Source organism: Gadus morhua, chromosome 7 (assembly GCF_902167405.1).
Source record: "Gadus morhua chromosome 7, gadMor3.0, whole genome shotgun sequence".
NCBI classification, from domain to species: Eukaryota; Metazoa; Chordata; class Actinopteri; order Gadiformes; family Gadidae; genus Gadus; species Gadus morhua.
In genome coordinates, this window is record NC_044054.1 from 2,620,571 (window position 1) to 2,640,892 (window position 20,322).

Here is a 20,322-nt window from a genome sequence, read left to right on the forward strand (position 1 = left end):
AAGCGAGAGCTGTGTTCGTGTTCTCGGCAGCCAGTCAGTTTCGTTCTCAGTGGGTGCTGGTCTCCGCCAGGGCTGCGCCTTGTCACCAATCCTGTTTGTGATATACATGGACAGGATATCGAGGCGTAGTCGTGGTGGGGAGGGGTTGCAGTTCGGTGGTCTGAGGATCTCGTCACTGCTTTTTGCAGATGATGTGGTCCTCATTGGATCATCGGCCTGTGACCTTCAGCACTCACTGGATCGGCTGGCGGCCGAGTGTGAAGCGGCTGGGATGAGGATCAGCACCGCTAAATCTGAGGCCATGACTCTTAGCAGGAAACCGGTGGATTGCTTACTCCGGGTAGGAAATGAGTCCTTAGCCCAGGTGAAGGAGTTCAAGTACCTCGGGGTCTTGTTCGCGAGTGAGGGTACTATGGAGCGTGAGATTGGCCGGAGAATCGGAGCAGCGGGGGCGGTATTGCGTTCGCTTTACCGCACCGTTGTAACGAAAAGAGAGCTGAGCCGCAAGGCAAAGCTCTCGATCTACCGGTCGATCTTCGTTCCTATCCTCACCTATGGTCATGAGGGCTGGGTGATGACCGAAAGGACGAGATCGCGGGTACAAGCGGCCGAGATGAGTTTTCTCAGAAGGGTGGCTGGCGTCTCCCTTAGGGATAGGGTGAGAAGCTCAGCCATCCGTGAGGAACTCGGATTAGAGCCGCTGCTCCTTTACTTAGAAAGGAGTCAGCTGAGGTGGTTCGGGCATCTGGTAAGGATGCCCACTGGGCGCCTTCCTTGGGAGGTGTTTCAGGCACGTCCAGTGGGGAGGAGACCTCGGGGAAGACCCAGGACTAGGTGGAGAGATTATATCTCAACACTGGCCTGGGAACGCCTCGGGATCCCCCCGTCAGAGCTGGTCAATGTGGCCCGGGAAAGGGAAGTCTGGGGCCCCTTGCTTGAGCCCCCCGCGACCCGACCCCGGATAAGCGGATGACGATGAGGAGGAGGATGAGGACCTGGTATTCCCAGGCGTTCCCAGGCATTTTCACCTCAAAGCACGTAAATATGTGCACACTTCTGATGGATGTCGAAATAAGATGATATATGTGTTATCTTTAGGGGTCTGGGAGCGGAGAAAGTTTTCGTCGGTCGTGGAGGGGGAGGGGACGACGAAGACATATTGTCTTGTTATAACAAGATATTGATCATGTTTTATTTATTTATTTATTTTTCTCTTTTCTAATTTTTTTTATATTAATACATTTTATTGACAATTAGCAATACAACAACAGCCAGAGGGTACAGAAATGGCAGACATACAAAATACAGACACAAAAAATACAAAATGCAGCATTAAATTAAATAGAAATTTTATAAAGAGCACACACACTAAGTGTTTTAATAGCTTTCCCATTTCCCAGAACATAGAATATTCCCCACATACTGCTTGGCTTCATTCTCAAACACAACAAAAAGCGGTTTCTGATTCGAGTATTTACATTTATGAATATGCCATTTAGCTAATAAAATAATAAGGTTTACAATAAAATATTGGTTTGCTTTACTAGAGGTGTAATTGAAGAAACCAAACAATACATGTTCAATACAAAGGGAAAACTTGGGGTCAATGAAACGAGTGATTAAAGTGCAAATATCTTTCCATAAATGATTTGAATGGGAACAGTTCCAAAATAAATGTGTCACATCTTCAGGGTACATGTTACAAAATGAGCATTTGACATCTATATCTAATTTAAATCTTTGCAAAAATAGTTTAGAGGGATAGTAACGGTGTATAATCTTAAAAGATACCTCTTTCATTTTGTTAGTGATCAATAATGTAGATGGTAAAGTCCAGATTTTCTTCCAATTAAGGTCAGATATACAATTATTCCAGTAGGCAATTACATATGGGACAGAGACTATATCATTTTGGAACAATGATCGTATTCCACAATTATTGTTACGTGTTCAAGGGGAGAAACAAACCCCACCAACTGCAGACTCGGTAGGGTCAAGAGGTAACAAGGTTGGCCTAACCCCTGCTGTACTTCTTAGAAGCATCACAACTCCTGTAGGGATTGCACCCATGACAATAGCAAATTCCCTTGGAGGAATTGGAATACCATACTCACTCCATCAAAAGTTCCTGATATGACATTAAAATACCGTTACAGTCGAGCAGTTGGCTGACCAGGTGTAAATCATGTGCAAACCAGTTCTCAAAAAATAAAGACTTGTTTTTGTACAATATTTCTCTGTTATTCCATATATAACATCTTTGAGGAGAGAAATTGTGTTTATAGATCATAGACCATGAGAGAAGAAACTGCTTGTGAAAGTTTGACTATTTTGTATTTTCTCAATATTATAATTACAGAATAAAACAAAATGAAGGCCCCCTAATTTGGAGAAGATAAAGTTAGGGATGAAATTCCAAATTGAAAACGGATTCTTTATAAATTGTTTTAGCCTGTTAATTTTGAAAGTGTAATTTAAGGTTGAAAAATCAAGGAAGTTAAGGCCGCCCTTATCATACGGGTTCATTATCACAGCATTTTTAATATAGTGGCTTTTATTCCTCCAAATAAAATTAAATAACATTTTGTCAATTTGTTTAGGAGTCTTTTTGTTTACATCCAAGGACAGAGCTGCATAAGTGAGCAGGGAGATGCCCTCAGCCTTGGTAAGAAGGATTCTACCTCTTACTGATAGGTCTCGCTGTAACCACTGATTTAACTTTTTTTAGTTTTGTCAATAATAGGGTTGAAGTTTAAACCACATCTGGAATCTCTATCTTTGGTAATAACAACTCCTAGATAGGTTATAGAGTCCTTTACAGGAATATTACATATGGACGGTATCGCAATTCTTAAGAGCAAGCAATTCACATTTTTTAAGGTTTAAGTTTAGCCCGGAAGCAACGGAGAAAGTTTTAATTAAGTCAATGGTTATAGGTATCTGAGAGGCATCCCTTAAAAAAAAGTGTTGTATCATCAGCCAGCTGACTGATGATGACCTCACCATCAGCTATTGAGATACCTTTAAGTGGACTAAGCTTTATGGATTCAGTGAGTAGTTGAGTACAAAGTAGGAAGAGGTAGGGGGAAATTGGACACCCTTGTCTAACACCACGATTTAAAAATAATCTAGGGGAAGTACCAGCATGTAATCTAATTGAACAGTTTCCATTTTTGTACATAGTTTTGATTGCATTGTTAAAGTATGAACCAAATCCAAATGGAAGATAAATGTATGCTCAATTATATCGAAAGCCTTCTGAAAATCTAAGAAAATAATAAAACTTTCAGCTAAACATAAATCTGAATCTCAATTAGGTCAAGAACTAGTCTGACATTATTGGAAATGTGTCTGTGTCTCATAAAACCTGACTGGCACTCATCGATAATATGATCCAAAACAGTTTTAATCCTTTTTGCAAATATCTGTGCAAACACTTTATAATCATTATTAAGAAGGCAGATTGGACGGCAGTTATCAATAAGGAGTTTATCTTTCCTAGGTTTTGGGATAAGAGTTATGAGGTTAGAGCTCCACCTAGTGTCAGCTCCTTTGTTAGCACTTATTATTACAGCGATACCGTCTGTTCCAGGGGACTTATTGAGTTTGAGATGTCCAATAGCAAGTTTAACTACCCCTAGTTTTATAGGTCTGTCACAGAAGTCTGATTGGTCGTTATCAATTGTTTTGGTTTCAGTGAGAGAATCTAAGAATTGGAGGGTGGACTTCTCACTGCAATTTGATTGATATAATGTGCTACAGAAATTAGAACAATATAGAGCTATTCTTTTAGGGTCATATGTAAAAACATCATCAATATTCAATTTCTGTATTGAGTTGTTTTTTGCACAGAATTTTTCCAGTCGAAAGAAGTGAGCTCTATTCTGCTCCCATTCCTCAAGCCATTTCCTTCTACTTCTTCCAAAGGTCCCGTCCGCCTTCCCTCTATATAATTCATCCAATTTATTTAGCTGAATAATAAAAGACTCAATTTCACTTTCAGTTACATTTTCTGGTGTTTCTTGTGTAATCTGTGTTATCTCTGATATTATTTTTACCTCCTCAACTTTTTTAGCTTTAAATATAGAACTTCCGTATGCTCTTAAATATTTTGACACCTCAAATTTAAAAAGTTCCCAACTACTACTAAATCTTTTATCAATTAAAGCTTTATGCAAAAAGCGTTCAAGTAAAGACTGAACCGTTTTGATCACAACCTCGTGCGTTAGGATGGAGCTATTTAATTTCCAATATGAACCCATTCCCTGCGAAATATTGTTGTTCTAAGAATATTGACCTTAATGTCATTGTTGTCTAAAAAGTTGGAAATCAGCCAGAAATCTATTCGTGATAAACTAGTACAAGCCTTATTACTCCAAGTAAATGAACTCATTCCAGGATTCTTTTCTCTCCATATATCTTTCAAGTTGAATTTCAGCATAAAGTGCGTCAAGTTAAAGGCCATAGAATTGTTAGTTCGAGGAGGATATCTATCTAATAAACTATCTAATGCTATGTTAAAGTCACCTCCCATTAATATTAATAAATTTGGATATTTCGACAACCAATGTAAAATGTGGATTTCCAAATCATCAAATAATATGTCATTCTCTTTTTTTGAATTATACCCATAAATATTGACGAGTAAAATTATAGTATCATTTATGTCAACAATCAAAATAAAGTAATGACCATTTGGGTCAACCTTAGAATGTAAAATATTCCCATCGAAACAGTTCTTTAAAGTAGAAGCACCAGCTGCTCTTTCTGTACCATTCGAGAACCAAATGTCATTACCCCATTGTGCTTTCCATAAAGATGCATCATCTATAACTGAATGCGTTTCCTGGAAAAAAGAAAAGTCAGTTTTTTGCTGCTTTGCAAATAAGAATAAAGCCTTTCGTTTAACATTCTGGGCCCTATTTTAACGGTCTGAAACGCAAGTGGGAAGCGCAAAGCGCAAGTAGCTTTGTGGGCGGTTCTACGGCGCTATCGCTATTTTACAGGCGGATAAATGACACTTGCGTCGCGGCGCAAGTGTCAAAAGGGTTGGTCTGAAGCAGCCTAGTTACCCGTAGGTGTGGTTTGGGCGTAACGTCCAACAAACCAATGAGAGTGCCAGCTCCCATCCCCTTTAAGAGCCATGAGCGCATTTGAATCGGACGAGTTGATATTTTGACAGCGCGTCTGCAGTCTCCGATGAGACAGATGCACATGAATTTCAAACTGCAAATGGCTCAGTTTATTGCCAAATAATATGGCCTAATTCACTCATGGAATAAGGGGTTTTCTTCCACAACTTCAGAAATACTGAGTCCTCAAATAAATTTCGGCAAAGAAAACGTATATGATATAACATGTGATATGCGGTAACTGTGGTTCTATTTAATGATATACGTAATACATTATAAACATTGTTTCTTATCAGGATTGTATGCTATCCTAATATGCATGTGTCCTCGTGGTAATAGACATTGCCATTGATTGTATTATGCGTTACGTGTTTAGTTTGCGTGTGTTTAAACAGAGCACACACGCGCGCATTCATTCATTCTTTACACTCACTCGCGGTAAAACAATGTTTTTCACGATCAAATACTCATCAATCCTAAAAGTTATGGGCATGTAGGCCTACACGATGTCTCTGTCAAGAAAATATGTGTTTGCTAGCATTGATTTAAAAGTACAACTTATTACCGCTGCATCAGCTGTTCTTTCCCAAATAATTTTCCAAGAATGTGCGGCTAGGTAGATGGGAGAAGCAAAGTGTATGCGCGAGGTGCACAAGCAATCCGTATGCATCGCATGCGCATGTATGCATGCACCCTTAAAATAGCATCTGAACAACGCGCCACTGACTTTAAACCAGGTATTTCCTGGTCAGTAGCGCAATGGTATTCAGAAACGGCAAAATACCGTTTGCGCCAGAACACGCCTCCTCCTTCCGCCAAACCGCCCCTTGGGGCGCATGATCAATCCCTAATTTACCGGCGAGTGGTGGTGGTGGGAAAAGAACGCTCTGCGCCAGTTGTAAACTAGCAACGACACATGCGCCAGTGACTAAGTCACTTGCGCCGGATGCAAGATAGGGCCCTCTGTCTCAACCCCCTGGCATTAAGAGAAAAAACAGAAAAAGACAGTATAACAATGAAAGGTGCTATGAAATAACAGCGAACAATTTCTATCCCTTAGATAGAAATTGTAGTTAGTTCAAGGTATGCATCATCTTAGGAGCGTCATTGAGTTTGAGTTCTAACACTGACAGTTTCTGCTCATTTTTTTCAGCAGTAGTTTTAACCACCTTCATGTCGGTCTTCAAAGAATCAACCTCCGCAAATGCAAAGTCAATAGACTTCTTCAGGGCGTCAATGCTCACTGTGTTATGGTTAATCATGCTTTCCAGGTTATCTGCCCGCTCATTAATTTTTGTTGAGATTATCCCAACGATGTTGTTCTGTAACTCATGCAGAGACATTTCTGCTCTCTGCTTTTTTCCTTATGGCTTGACTGGTGTATTGGGGTCAGAATCTGGCAACGTCATAGCATCTGGGCTCTGTTTGCGGCCGCGGACAGGGGCGTGAGCATAGCCATGGTCGGGGTTAGCTGCAGTCGAGGTTGTAGCTGCATAGCTAGCATGTGTCTTGGGAGAGATAGGTACACCGTAAAACATCCCATCAGAGGGTGCGTTGATTATTTTTCCTTCCGTTTTGCTCCTTTATTGGAAGGCTCCATGTTGCTTGTGAAAGTGCAGGCTCCTCACTCGTGGGCAGTTTAGCTAATGCTGGATTAGCAATGATGCTGTAGTAGCCTTGGCGGCAAATACGCTACAAACTTACTTCAAAAGGGTGAATTACTGTGTTAAAAGGCCGGGAGATGGAACGTTGTAGTTCACAAGATTTTTGAAACATAATAGGGGAAGCAAAAAGTCGTTGTTAAGGGACAGAGCTTGTAATTTTGCTTAGCCTCGTAGACAAGCGTCAGCCTTGGTCGCCATCTTGCGCGCCACCCCGATATTTATCGTGTTACATAAATTATAAATACTTGTGTTTGTAAAGCTATGGAGGAAAGATGGAAACAATCGTTTGACCTCCTGTCACTGGGAAGATTCCCGAATGGCTTTGATAAGTCCCAGAAATTAAACCTTAGGAGGTACGCAAAATTCAAGTTAAAGGATTAGTATCTGAAATACATGCTTGTTTATAACGTCTTTCATATTATTTTAAACCACTACTCACCCTATGTACACTAAGAATATGGGGAGCATATTTTGATGCTTGTTTATAACGTCGTTATTTAAGAAAGCTGGAGTACCGTATGTGGATAGACCAATCACCTCTATCGAATAATGCTCCCACTGCAGAATCACATTCTTTTAAACCACTAATCACACTTTTTTCAATGCAGGTTATTGATGGTTACATGCACATACTTATTGAAGATCATCAGGCAAGTGGAAGTTATATTTGTCTAACTTTAGATTTATTTAACTATAATTCAGCATTATAAACGTATGTTATTTTAAACAGATGCCTATTCACCAGCTCAGTGCTGTTGTTGCCACATCATTGTTTGGTTGACAATTCAAGCCCCTCAAAAAGGTAATACATTTTTCACATTCATTGTCGGGTGCTGCGTCCCAATCTGTAACAATCTAGCATTATTGATTATCAATAATAATAACTAACAGTCAATAACTTGGTATTAAACCCATTCCTCCGATGTAGTTTCCAGGGGAAGAAATATGGATGTGCCCTGTAAATGTTGGGGCTCAATGGATTTTAGTGGTTTGGTTACCTTTCTTTGCTTAATTAACAGTGCAATATTATTCACATCAAACACAATTATTTCATGATCATTGTTGCGGACTACACCTACTGGACTCGTTCTAACGCTGTTAGCCAGCCTGTAACTCGGCGTCTCTCCCTACGTGTTGCAGTCATGCATACAGATATTTAAATTGACCTCTGATGCAGCAGAGCTCATAGTAATTTAGTTATTAGGATCTGCTAAATCAATGTAAATGTCGTAATCTGATGAGAGAATAACATGAATGCACTTAACCTCTTTAGATTGTCAACATGTCAGACAAGGTACTTGTGGTCATGGATCCAATGGGAAACGAAGGTCATCATGCTTGTAAACTCCTTCGAAACTGGAGGTAACGGTGCCTGTGATAAAGTTCCAACTTTAAAAACATATAGATTGGTCTGATTTGATGAAGACCTATGCGATTTCACACCAGAAATTTTGAATCTTTTTCATGTTAAGAGAATTGGTCTGCTATACACTCCCTGTGTTTTTTTCTTCCTTCTTTTGAAACAAAAATTAGGAATTTCTTGAGGATTACAGACTTCGGAGACAAGGGAGCAACATGGACGGTACAAACAATGCAGCACAACAATCAGCAAGAATCCAGCAGCTGTGGGATTTTAGTGTTGAGGGTAAACATGTTTGTACTAATTGTACAGCCATTTATAAGTAACTTACTTATTAACTTACTGTTGCCATCTAAAATGCAATTTTGCAGTTTACAGATGATTATCTCCGGTACGGAGACATCAGTGATGTCGAGACATCTCCACGGGCTGTTCATCAGGCACGGTTGCATGTTGCTACTGCACTGCACCTCAGTCACATAAGGTTATTAGTCTGTGTGGGTAATGTACTATAAAGCAAGGTTACTTTTTACATTGTTAAACATAACTATTTATCAAACTTTTAATTTAGTCATTTGTTCAGTGCTACAGAAAACATAATGCTTTTAGTGTCTATATAGCATAAACAATAGGGAGGTATTTGTGACACATATTTAAGTATACAATGTGTGTGAATACTTTTTTGAAATGTATTGTCTTTTTTATTCACAAATTATACATTTGTAGTGAACCATGATTTATTTACTCACAGAATGATTGGAGTTTTAAAAGCTTATGAAAACCATTGTTTCTAGGGAATGCAGAGGACTTCTGTGTGTGCTCCTTTGCCGAAGAAAATGCAGATGAGTGCATGATTGAAAAGGTAAAGTATAACGTAAAATATGTGCTTTGTATTATTAATTGACTCAAAAATGTGTTTGCATAATACCATACAATGTATCTCATTGTAAATTGTAATGCTCTTTTAATTGTTTTATTTGTTTTACCGACTGCCCAATATGCCCATGAAAATAAGGCTGTATATATTTGCAAGAAATGCCTTAAAATAAAATAAAGCTTTGAGATCTTTTGGTGGTTTTTATTATTGGATCTTTTGAATAATTATTATCTATTGCATATATACACACACAGAATCCCATTCAGAAATATATACAAGTTTTAACAATACTTTGCTACACTTTTCTTGTTGAAGTTATTTATTTAGTTTAATTGATTATTGATATGTTTTTTTGTGTTTTTTTTTTTTTACATTACGTACATTGCACATACTGTAACGCTGAAATCTTCAACGTTATCAACAGTGTACATAGGGTGAGTGTAAAATAACGTGATTCTGCAATGGAAGCATTATTTGATAGAGGCGATTGGTCTATCCACATAGGCTACGGTACTCCTGCTATCTTAAATAAAGACGTTATAAACAAGCATCAAAATATGCTCCCCATATTCTTACAGTGTACATAGGGTGAGTAGTGGTTTAAAATAATCTGATTCTGCAGTGGGAGCATTATTTGATAGAGGTGATCGGTCTATTCACAGACGGTACTCCTGCTATCTTAAATAAAGACGTTATAAACAAGCATCAAAATATGCTCCCCATATTCTTACAGTGTACATAGGGTGAATAGTGGTGTAAAATAACGTGATTCTGCAGTGGGAGCATTATTTGATAGAGGCAATTGTTCTACAGGTCACATGCGCCTTACGGCACGCTCGTGACATAAGGTAGCATTTTCTGATGGGTAGCATGATTTGATAGACTCCGCTATCGAGTCGCACTACGGTAGCAAAATCTGACAAGGGAGCAGAAATTGGCAGAACACCGGCACGTCCTCCGTGCTCTAACCTAAGCATAAATCAATCAGACCAACTGAAAACACGCCGACATGGAACTTAAAGGGGACATATTATGAAAACAACACTTTTCCTGGGATTTGGGGTGTTGTTTCGGGTCTCTGGTGCTCCCATACAAATACAAACTTTGAAAAAAGTCTGTACATGATTTTTTGAGTGAGATATGCATTTCTGAAAGTACCCCGCCTACAGTTACCAAACGAGCGAGTCCGTTTCGGCGTCCCCTCCTACGTAGGAAGGGGGCACTCTAGAATATTACCTCCCACTTCCCCCCTCCCCTCCCATCAGAGCATAGCTAAGAATTTGTGGACCAGCGGACGAGCAGCTCCAGCGGGGGGATCTCGGCGGCAGTTCAGCTCCGGGAGTGCAATCCCTTTCTCAGCCGGACTGCCGTCGAGCTACCCCCCGCCGGACTTTTCAGCTCCCGGAGTACACCGCCGGAGCTGCCGGACTGCCGCCGAAGCTTCGACAGCTTCCAGACTGCCACCCATATGTAATAATAGTATTGTTATCATTATTATTATATTATATAATATAGATCCTGAGCTCCAGGAGTCCAAAAAACGGCAACAATCCCTTCTCCTCCATGCTGTGGTTCAGTTTGACAGCTCATTGGTCAATGGGCAGCAGCTCATTTGCATTAAAGCTACAGACACTAGAAACAGCGCATTCTGAAGGGACTGAAACAGAGGGGAATAGCGGTAGGCAAGATCTTTTCCCCTAAAAGTTATTTCCAGCAAACAGCTTCAAAAACATGTTTTCTGGAACTCAAATACTATGTATACTTGTTCGCAAAACACCATAATATGTCTCCATTAAACTTTGATTCTGAAAAAAGGATAAAGGTAGTCGAAATTTGATTCCCAATTATTGAAGATTCAAGTGTGTTGTTCGTTAAATGGTTTGAACAAAGGTTAACGTTGAAAGTTGACCAAGTTACGATGTCTGAAGCACTTGAAGTGTCGGCTCTTTGACTTACATGGTAAAAAAAAATGAAAAAATGCAATAGTTGCACACAAAGTTGAAAGAGTTGAAAAACGCTGAGAGATAACCATCATTTCGTTAAAGAGCTGGATGTTTTGATAGTTGGATTGGTTTCTGTAGCTGAAAGTATGCAGGAGCAGTTAACTGCACAGAAAAATAGGCAAAGGCAATAAAGAAAACTTAAAGGGGACATATTATACCAGAATCAGAATCAGAATCAGAATCACTTTTATTACATCTTATAGTACAGTACTCAAGAGTAAAAATCTTAGGCTTGGTTCCTCAACATTCACATAGCAGCAACAGTAAAAGATAAAATAAATAAGAATAAGAATAAGAAACCATATGAAAAGGAACAAAGTAAAAATAAATAAATAAGTAAGTAGCAGCATCAATAATACTAAAAAGTAACAACAGACTGTTGTTGTGGTGTGCGTGTGGACGGTTGGGGCGTAGTGTGTTTTTCCAGGAGTCTGACTGCTTGGGGGAAAAAACTGCTTGTCATCCTCTGGGTTTTGGCCCTTAGGCTTTGGTACCGCCTCCCTGACGGCAGTAGCTCAAACAGTTTCTGGTTGGGGTGGCTGGGGTCCCCAATGATTCGGAGGGCCTTCCTGACACACCGGGCCTTGTAGGTTTCCTGGATGGAGGGAAGCTCACATCCGCTGATCCTCTCAGCTGTCCGCACTACCCTTTGCAGCATTTTGCGGCTTTGGGCAGTGCAGTTCCCGTACCAGGCAGTGATGCATCCAGTCAATATGCTCTCCGTTGTGCCTCTGAAGAAGGCCCCCAGGATCTTGGGCCCCACGCAAAACTTTTTCAGACGCCTAAGGTGAAATAGGCGCCGCTGTGCTTTTTTCACCACCTGGTTGGTGTGCTCCTCCCAGGTGAGGTCTCTGGTGATGTGGACTCCCAGGAACTTAATGCTGTGTACCCTCTCCACAGCAGACCCATTGATGGAGATGGGGTGTTGAATCTGTCTCTTCTTCCTGAAGTCCACTACGAGCTCCTTGGTCTTATCGGTGTTGAGAATGAGGTTGTTGTCCTGGCTGTACTGAGCCAGACAGTCGACCTCGCTCCTATAGGCCGTCTCATCACCATCAGTGATCAGGCCCATGACTGTCGTGTCATCGGCGAACTTGATCACTGCATTGGATCCATGTGTAGCCACGCAGTCGTGGGTGTATAGGGAGTAGAGGAGGGGGCTTAGGGCACAGCCCTGGGGGGCTCCTGTGCTGATGGTCAGAGGGGCGGAGATCTTAGGACCCATCTTCACCACCTGTTTTCGATCCGTCAGGAAGTCAAGGATCCAGTTGCATAGGCTGGGATCAATGCCTAGGTCCCTGAGCTTCCTGTCGAGTCTGGAGGGGACTATTGTGTTGAATGCCGAACTATAATCAACAAACAGCATCCTCGCATAGGTGTTCCTCTTGTCGAGGTGGGCGAGGGCTAAGTGGAGTGCTGTGGCAATGGCGTCATCTGTCGATCTGTTCTTCCGATAGGCAAATTGGTGGGGGTCCAGGGCTGGTGGCAGCATTCTGCAGATCACCACCTTGATGAGCTTTTCAAAGCATTTGCTCACTATGGGGGTGAGAGCAACAGGGCGCCAGTCGTTTGGGCATGTTACCTTGCTCTTCTTTTGTACAGGAATGATTACTGATGACTTGAAGCAGGCTGGCACTATGCCCGTGGAGAGGGAGAGGTTGAAAATGTTTGTGAATACACCAGCCAGCTGGTCCGCACATACTTTGAACACCCGGCCAGGTAACCCATCTGACCCGGCCGCTTTTCGGATGTTGATGCGTTTGAACACCACACGTACATCCTCTTCTGTGATGACAAGAGCGCTGGCTGTATTATCTGCGTCCTCTGAGTAGGTCCTCTCTAGGAGACTGGTTTGGCTCACTTCAAAGCGGGCGTAGAAACTGTTCAGCTCGTCAGGTAAAGAGACAGAAGTATCAGCTGTGCAGCTAGAGGTCTCTTTGAAATCAGTGATGGTGTGTAGTCCCTTCCACATTCTGCGTGGGTCATTGCTGCTCAGCTGTGCCTCTATTTTTTTGCCATAATCCCTCTTTGCTGCTTTGATCACTTTTCTTAGGTTATACCGGGCAGCTTTAATTTCAGTTGTATCTCCCGTTTTGAATGCTGTTTTCCTAATAGTAAGTGCTGTATTAACATCAAAATTAATCCATGGTTTCCTGTTTGGATATACACGGACTGTTTTTGTGGGCACTACTTCTTCTATCACCTTTCCAATGAGACCCAGCGCTCCTTCCGCAATCTCGTTGACGTCACCACTGTTCTCCGCGAACTCAGTCATGGAATCAAAGCAGTCCTGGAGGATAGCGTCTGATTCGTCAGACCAGCATCGACATGTGCGCGTGATTGGTGGAGACGTTTTCAGCCTGTGCTTGTAGGCGGGCACAAGGAGAATGGAAGAGTGGTCTGATTTGCCGAACGGGGGGCGGAGGAGGGGTTTGTATGCATTGCGGAATTGAGTGTAGGCGTGATCCAAGCATCTTCCGCTTCTCGTATTTACAGTTATGGTACGAACACACCAGACGCGTACACGCGTAAAGATTTACGCGCGTAACGCACCTAAAATGTTGCGTGACCATTTTGTGTCAAAAATGGTCCTACGCATACGCTCCTAACGCGCCTACGCTCGCCTAGATGAGTCCATGTCCATGCAAGTGAACGGAGCGTTCCCTCTTCGTCATAACTATCAAACCAAACATCCTTCACATTCACCGGGCGAACATTACGAAAGTAAAATGCACATTTCTCGCTAAAAATGTTTCCATAAACGCATTTAATGGCGTAACTATGTTACTATTTCCAACCAGAATAAAGAAAGTTGTCGGCCGTGGCTGCGCTGGAGTCCGAGCCGAGGTAGGAAACCCAAACGCCGCTGTGTTTGGGTGATAGAGTTTAGATCGGGTTAGATTAAATAATCTTGGATATAAATAACAATAATCGGGTTAAATAACTTCACATGGTGTGTCTGGTGTGTTTCCAGCATTCGTAGTGTTGATCAGCAGATATATAGTCCGCCAAAACGTTGAGGTTGCTTAGTAACCAGAGACTCTGTCCATGCAAGTGAACTGAGCGTTCCCTCTTCGTCATAACTATCAAACCAAACATCCTTCACATTCACCGAGCGAACATTATGAAAGTAAAATGCACATTTCTCGCTAAAAATGTTTCCATAAAAGCATTTAATGGCGTAACTGACGCACAGGCCACAATCAGAGCACAGGTTGAGAAGAAGCGAGACTACAGCCTCCCCCACACAACTACTCTGCCACTATCGGACACACAGATAGCAGACAGCCCACAGACCTTGAAGAGAGACAACAGCCCGCCCGACGCCATCAACACTGTGCCCTCCCCCATCGCTGATGCTGGCTTGGCGAGGAACGGCCACCCCCCTCCTCTGCATTCCCCCATCGATGATGACCTCCAGCCTCATCTCTCCCATAGCCACAACAACAACTCCAGCTCCGATGACTCCCTTTGCGATTTTCCAGCCGAATTTAAGAAACTGGAACATGCTGGCATCAAACTTGCATCTGTGTCAATGATAGCATCGCCACGTCATGGCCGCAGGCTGCTAACACTGCTAACACCCAGGAGGACGGCGCCCCGCCCCCGCCCCGATAGTAGTCCTGAGTATTACTGAGACAAAAAAGGGTTCAGCCGTAGACACAGTATAAAGGAAGTTTCTCATAATCTGCTGAACCCAAGGTTGCCTACGTCAAAGCAGGGCAACTTTCGCATTCATGCTGTCACCACTAAGAGAGTAAACAAAGGGAAACTTAGACACACTGCTAACCTCACAAATCTCATATCTATTGCCTCCAAACAAAAAACAACCTTAAAGCCTATCAACAGCACCATCAGGATGGCTCTACTTAATGTGAGGTCTCTTAATAACAAATCATTTTTAGTTAATGATTTTATTAACACTTCCAAACTGGATTTTATGTTTTTAACTGAAACATGGCTGGAACAAAATAACAGTGCAACCGTTCTGATAGAGACAGCTCCTCCTGACTATAACTTTTTTGATGCATGTAGATCTGGAAAAAGAGGTGGAGGGGTTGCTGCTATATTTAAAAATGTATTTCAGGGGAAACAGATGTTATTTGGGGATTTTCCATCGTTCGAATACCTTAGTGCTGTATTGAAATGCTCCCCCAGAGTTCTCCTATTAATTATTTACAGGCCACCCACATATTCTGCAAATTTTTTCGATGAATTCACAGAATTATTGTCTAGCATCTCCACAGAATTTGACTGTCTAGTTATAACTGGTGACTTCAATTTTCATACTGATGATTTGAATGACAAGTGTGCAAAAAAACTTTTTACCATTTTGGACACATTTGAACTGTCTCAACATGTGAAAGAGGCTACTCATTGCAAGGGGCACACTCTAGACCTGGTTATCACAAAGGGCCTCAATGTTTCTGATCTCTCTGTGACTGATCCTTCCCTGTCTGACCACTTTTGTGTTTTCTTTAACATATCTTTTATTCCCGACATACAGACAAAATCAAACACTGTCAAAAAACGGTATATCAATGAAGATTCTAATATACTTTTTAAAAAGGCCATCTCCTTGCTACCACCTCTAAACCCATGTACTGCTGATGATCTTGTAGAAAACTTTAATTTGAAAATTTTGAAAGTCATAGATGTCATTGCACCTTATAAGGTTAAAACGATTTCTGGAAAGCAAAAGGCACCCTGGAGAAAAGCTGCTTCTGTAACAGCACAGAAAAAGGAATGCAGGAAGGTTGAACGCATCTGGCGTAAAACAAAACTTCATATTCACCATGATATCTATAAAGAGAGCCTCCGTGCCTACAATTTAGACTTAAAAAATGCTAGAGAAACATTTTTCTCCAATATCATTAAAACCAACACTAATAATGCAAAAACCCTATTTGCAACTGTTGACAGACTGACCAACCCCCCAACAGAAATTCCACCTGATCTCCATTCCACGCAGAAATGCAATGAGTTTGCAGCTTTTTATATTGATAAAATTGAAGGTATCAGACGCGCCATCAATATCTCCACGTCAAACAAAAATGTTGGACTACCACCCTGTTCAGGCAAAAATTACGTGGCAAGGATGGCATGCTTTAATGTTATAGACTCTCAAAATCTTGTGGAAACTGTGACACAACTAAAGCCATCCACCTGTTGCCTTGATACTATACCTACCAACCTCTTTAAGAATGTTTTCGACTGCCTAGCAGTAGACATATTGCAGATAGTTAACAACTCTCTCCAGTCAGGCAAGTTCCCAAAAGCTTTGAAAACTGCAGTTATTAAACCCCTTTTAAAAAAGCGGAGCCTAGATGCCTCTATTATTAACAACTACAGACCAATATCAAATCTACCCTTCATAAGTAAAATCATTGAGAAAGTTGTCCTCCAGCAACTAAATCACTTCCTGGCATCAACTGGTTGCTATGACACCTTCCAATCAGGATTTCGACCCCTGCACAGCACTGAGACCGCCCTTATTAAAGTTGTAAACGACATCCGTCTTAACACAGACTCTGGCAAAACCTCAATACTAATGCTACTTGACCTCAGTGCTGCATTCGACACTGTAGACCATACATTACTTCTGGAAAGGTTAGAAAACTGGGTGGGGCTTTCAGGCACTGTCTTAAATTGGTTCAGGTCCTACCTACAAAATAGGAACTACTTTGTTTCCATTGGCGACTTTGTATCAGAATCAACCAACGTGACATGTGGAGTCCCACAAGGTTCGATCTTAGGACCCTCTTTATTCAACATCTACATGCTCCCACTAGGGCAAATCATGCAAAATAACAATATTGACCATCATTGCTATGCTGATGACACGCAAATCTATGTATCGCTATCACCAAATGACTATCGGCCCATAGATCTGCTGTGCCAGTGCATTGAGCAAGTGAAGGAATGGATGTGCCGAAATTTCCTTCAACTAAATGAGGACAAAACAGAGATAATTGTATTTGGTCCTAAAACGGAAAGGCTTAAAGTAACCCAACACCTTCACTCTCTGTCCCTGAAAACCTCAATCAAAGCCAGAAATCTAGGGGTTATCATGGATTCAGATTTACATTTTGACAGTCACATCAAATCAGTTACAAAATCGGCATATTATCACCTTAAAAATGTAGCAAGACTTAGAGGGCTCATGTCCACCGAAGACTTACAAAAACTTGTACATGCCTTTATCACTAGTAAGCTTGATTACTGCAATGGTCTCCTCACAGGTCTTCCAAAACAAACTCTGAGGAAGCTTCAGCTTGTTCAGAATGCTGCTGCTAGAGTTCTAACAAAGACCAAAAGATTTGATCATATTACACCAATTCTGAAATCGTTACATTGGCTTCCTGTAGGTCAGAGAATTGATTTTAAAATCATGTTGCTAACCTATAAATCCCTACATGGTTTAGGCCCAAAATATTTAACTGATATGCTTCCACTACATCAGCCTTCTAGACCACTAAGATCCTCTGAGACCAATCTGTTAATTATCCCCAGAGTAAACACAAAACATGGGAAAGCAGGATTTAGTTACTATGCAACAAATAGCTGGAATAAACTCCCAGAGGATTTAAGACTTGCCCCAACTCTGAGCACCTTTAAAACAAGACTGAAGACTTTTATGTTTGCTATAGCTTTCTGCTAAAATCTTAAATACATTGCACTTTCTAAAAAGCTTTTTTAACTTTGCCTTTATTTTCTTTATTTTTTTTTTTTTTTTAATACTAAAATGCCTTTTTCTATATTAACCATTTCTTTGCATATGTTTTTCTTTTACTTATCTATTATTTTATTTTATTTTATTGTATGACAATGTTTATATGTGAAGCACTTTGAGTCTGCCTTGTGCATGAAAAGTGCTATATAAATAAAGTTGCCTTGCCTTGCCTTGCCTACTATTTCCACCCAGAATAAAGAAAGTTGCCGGCCGTGGCTGCCATGGACATGGCTGCGCTGGAGTCCGAGGTAGGAAACCCAAACGCCGCCGTGTTTGGGTGATAGAGTTTAGATCGGGTTAGATTAAATAATCTCGGATATAAATAACAATAATCGGGTTAAATAACTTCACATGGTGTGTCTGGTGTGTTTCCAGCATTCGTAGTGTGGATCAGCAGATATGTAGTCCGCCAAGACGTTGAGGTTGCTTAGTAACCAGAGACTCTGTCCATGCAAGTGAACGGAGCGTTCCCTCTTCGTCATAACTATCAAACCAAACATCCTTCACATTCACCGAGCGAACATTATGAAAGTAAAATGCACATTTCTCGCTAAATATGTTTCCATAAAAGCATTTAATGGCGTAACTATGTTACTATTTCCACACAGAATAAAGAAAGTGTCGGCCGTATGCTTCTGTCCAAGCTCACTATTCTCTGCCAGTGACGTCGGGTCAAGCTCAACGCTGATTGGCTATTGCGGAGCGTATGAGCGTAAAAAGTTCAATTTTTTGAACTCCTCGTACGCGCGTATATGTACGCGCGTATATGTACGCGCGTATATGTACGCGCGTATATGTACGCGCGTATATGTACGCACGTATATGTACGCGCCTCATACGCGCCTAACGCGAGTAAAATGTTGCTTATACGCGTGTAACGCGTGTACGCGTCTCATACGCGCGTAAACCAATGGTTCCTTATGGAAAAATTGCCGATTTTATACGCGTGATACGCGGGTAACGCTTTTGGTGTGGCCGTACCTTTATGTGTTGATAGAATTTTGGCAAAACTTTCTTCAGCGACGCTCGGTTAAAGTCTCCAACCACTATTAGAGCGGCCTCTGGGTGACTGTTTTCTATTTTGCTGATGGTTACGTACAGTTCCTTGAGTGCGACGTTTGTGTCAGCTTGTGGTGGAATATAAACTGCTATGCATATGACAGCAGTAAAGTCTCTCGGAAGCCAGTGTGGGCGGCAGAGCAGGACTAGGTATTCGAGGTCCGGGGAGCAGAATGACTTGAGTGAGTGAACACTTACCGGTTTACACCAGGCTTTGTTCACCATGAAGCATACACCTCCGCCTTTACTTTTCCCCGAACGTTCTCTTGACCTGTCCGCACGATGTTCAGAGAAGCCCATGGGAGAGATTTCGTAGTCCGCGATATGTTCACCCAGCCACGTCTCTGTTAGACAGATGATATGGCAGTCCCTTGTTTCCTGTTGGAAGGTTATCCTTGCTCTCAACTCGTCCAGTTTGTTTTCTATGGATTGCACGTTGGCTAGCAGAATGCTGGGGAGAGGTGTTTTGCCTTCTCACCGTCTGAGTCGGACGAGCAGGCCAGCCCGTCGCCCACGTCTCCGGCGTCTCCGACGCGGTAGTAGGGCCGTTGTTAGGCATTTGTTTACGTTTGCCAGCTGGGGTTCCCAGTAGAAAAACTCCGGTTGACCGTGAATAATTCCCGAATCTCTTATGTTCAACAGTGTCTCTCGGTCATATATAATGCAGCCCGCAACTTTACAGGGTAAAATCACGCATAAAAACACTAAAATAAGTAAAATACTGCTATGTTGTTGAGGAGTCCGTCGCTCGCTCGCCTTAACCGGCGCCGCCACCATGACATACCACCAGGTTTGAGTGTGATTAGCCTTACAAGCCGTCTTTAAAATCAACCTCTTCTGACATCAGAGGTGGGCGTGTCCACCTAGATGTATGATAGATAGATGAGCAACGTTTGCTACAGTCCACTGGATAGGCCGGTAGACTGATCTAACCAGCACACATCTCGGTGGACACGTTCACCTGTGATTTCCAGAAGCTTCACATTTTCAAAACGGCTTGACGACCTGGTGCTATAATATGTCCCCTTAAGAATAACAGTGTGCTTGCAGTAGCAACCAAACTAATAATAAAAAAAAAAATGCAAGAGAACAGTACTAGTGATGATGATGATGATGATGAGGATGGGAATGGTTCAGCAGCTCATCATGTCTGGTTATCCCTCAGATGCCTGTGAACTCACACTGGACCCCAACACGACCCACAGAGGACTCTCTCTGTCTGAGGACAACAGGAAGGTGACGCTGGTTAGAGAGGACCAGTCGTATCAGGATCACCCAGAGAGATTTGACTCCCATCCCCAGGTGTTGGGTAGAGAGGGTCTGACTGGCCGCTGTTACTGGGAGGTAGAGAGGGAAGGAGGGGTTGAGATAGGAGTGACATACAGAGGAATCACAAGGAGAGGAGGGGGTGATGACAGCAGGCTTGGAGGGAACAACAAGTCCTGGGTTCTTTATTGTACTGATGGTCGTTACTCTGCCCGGTACAACGGTACA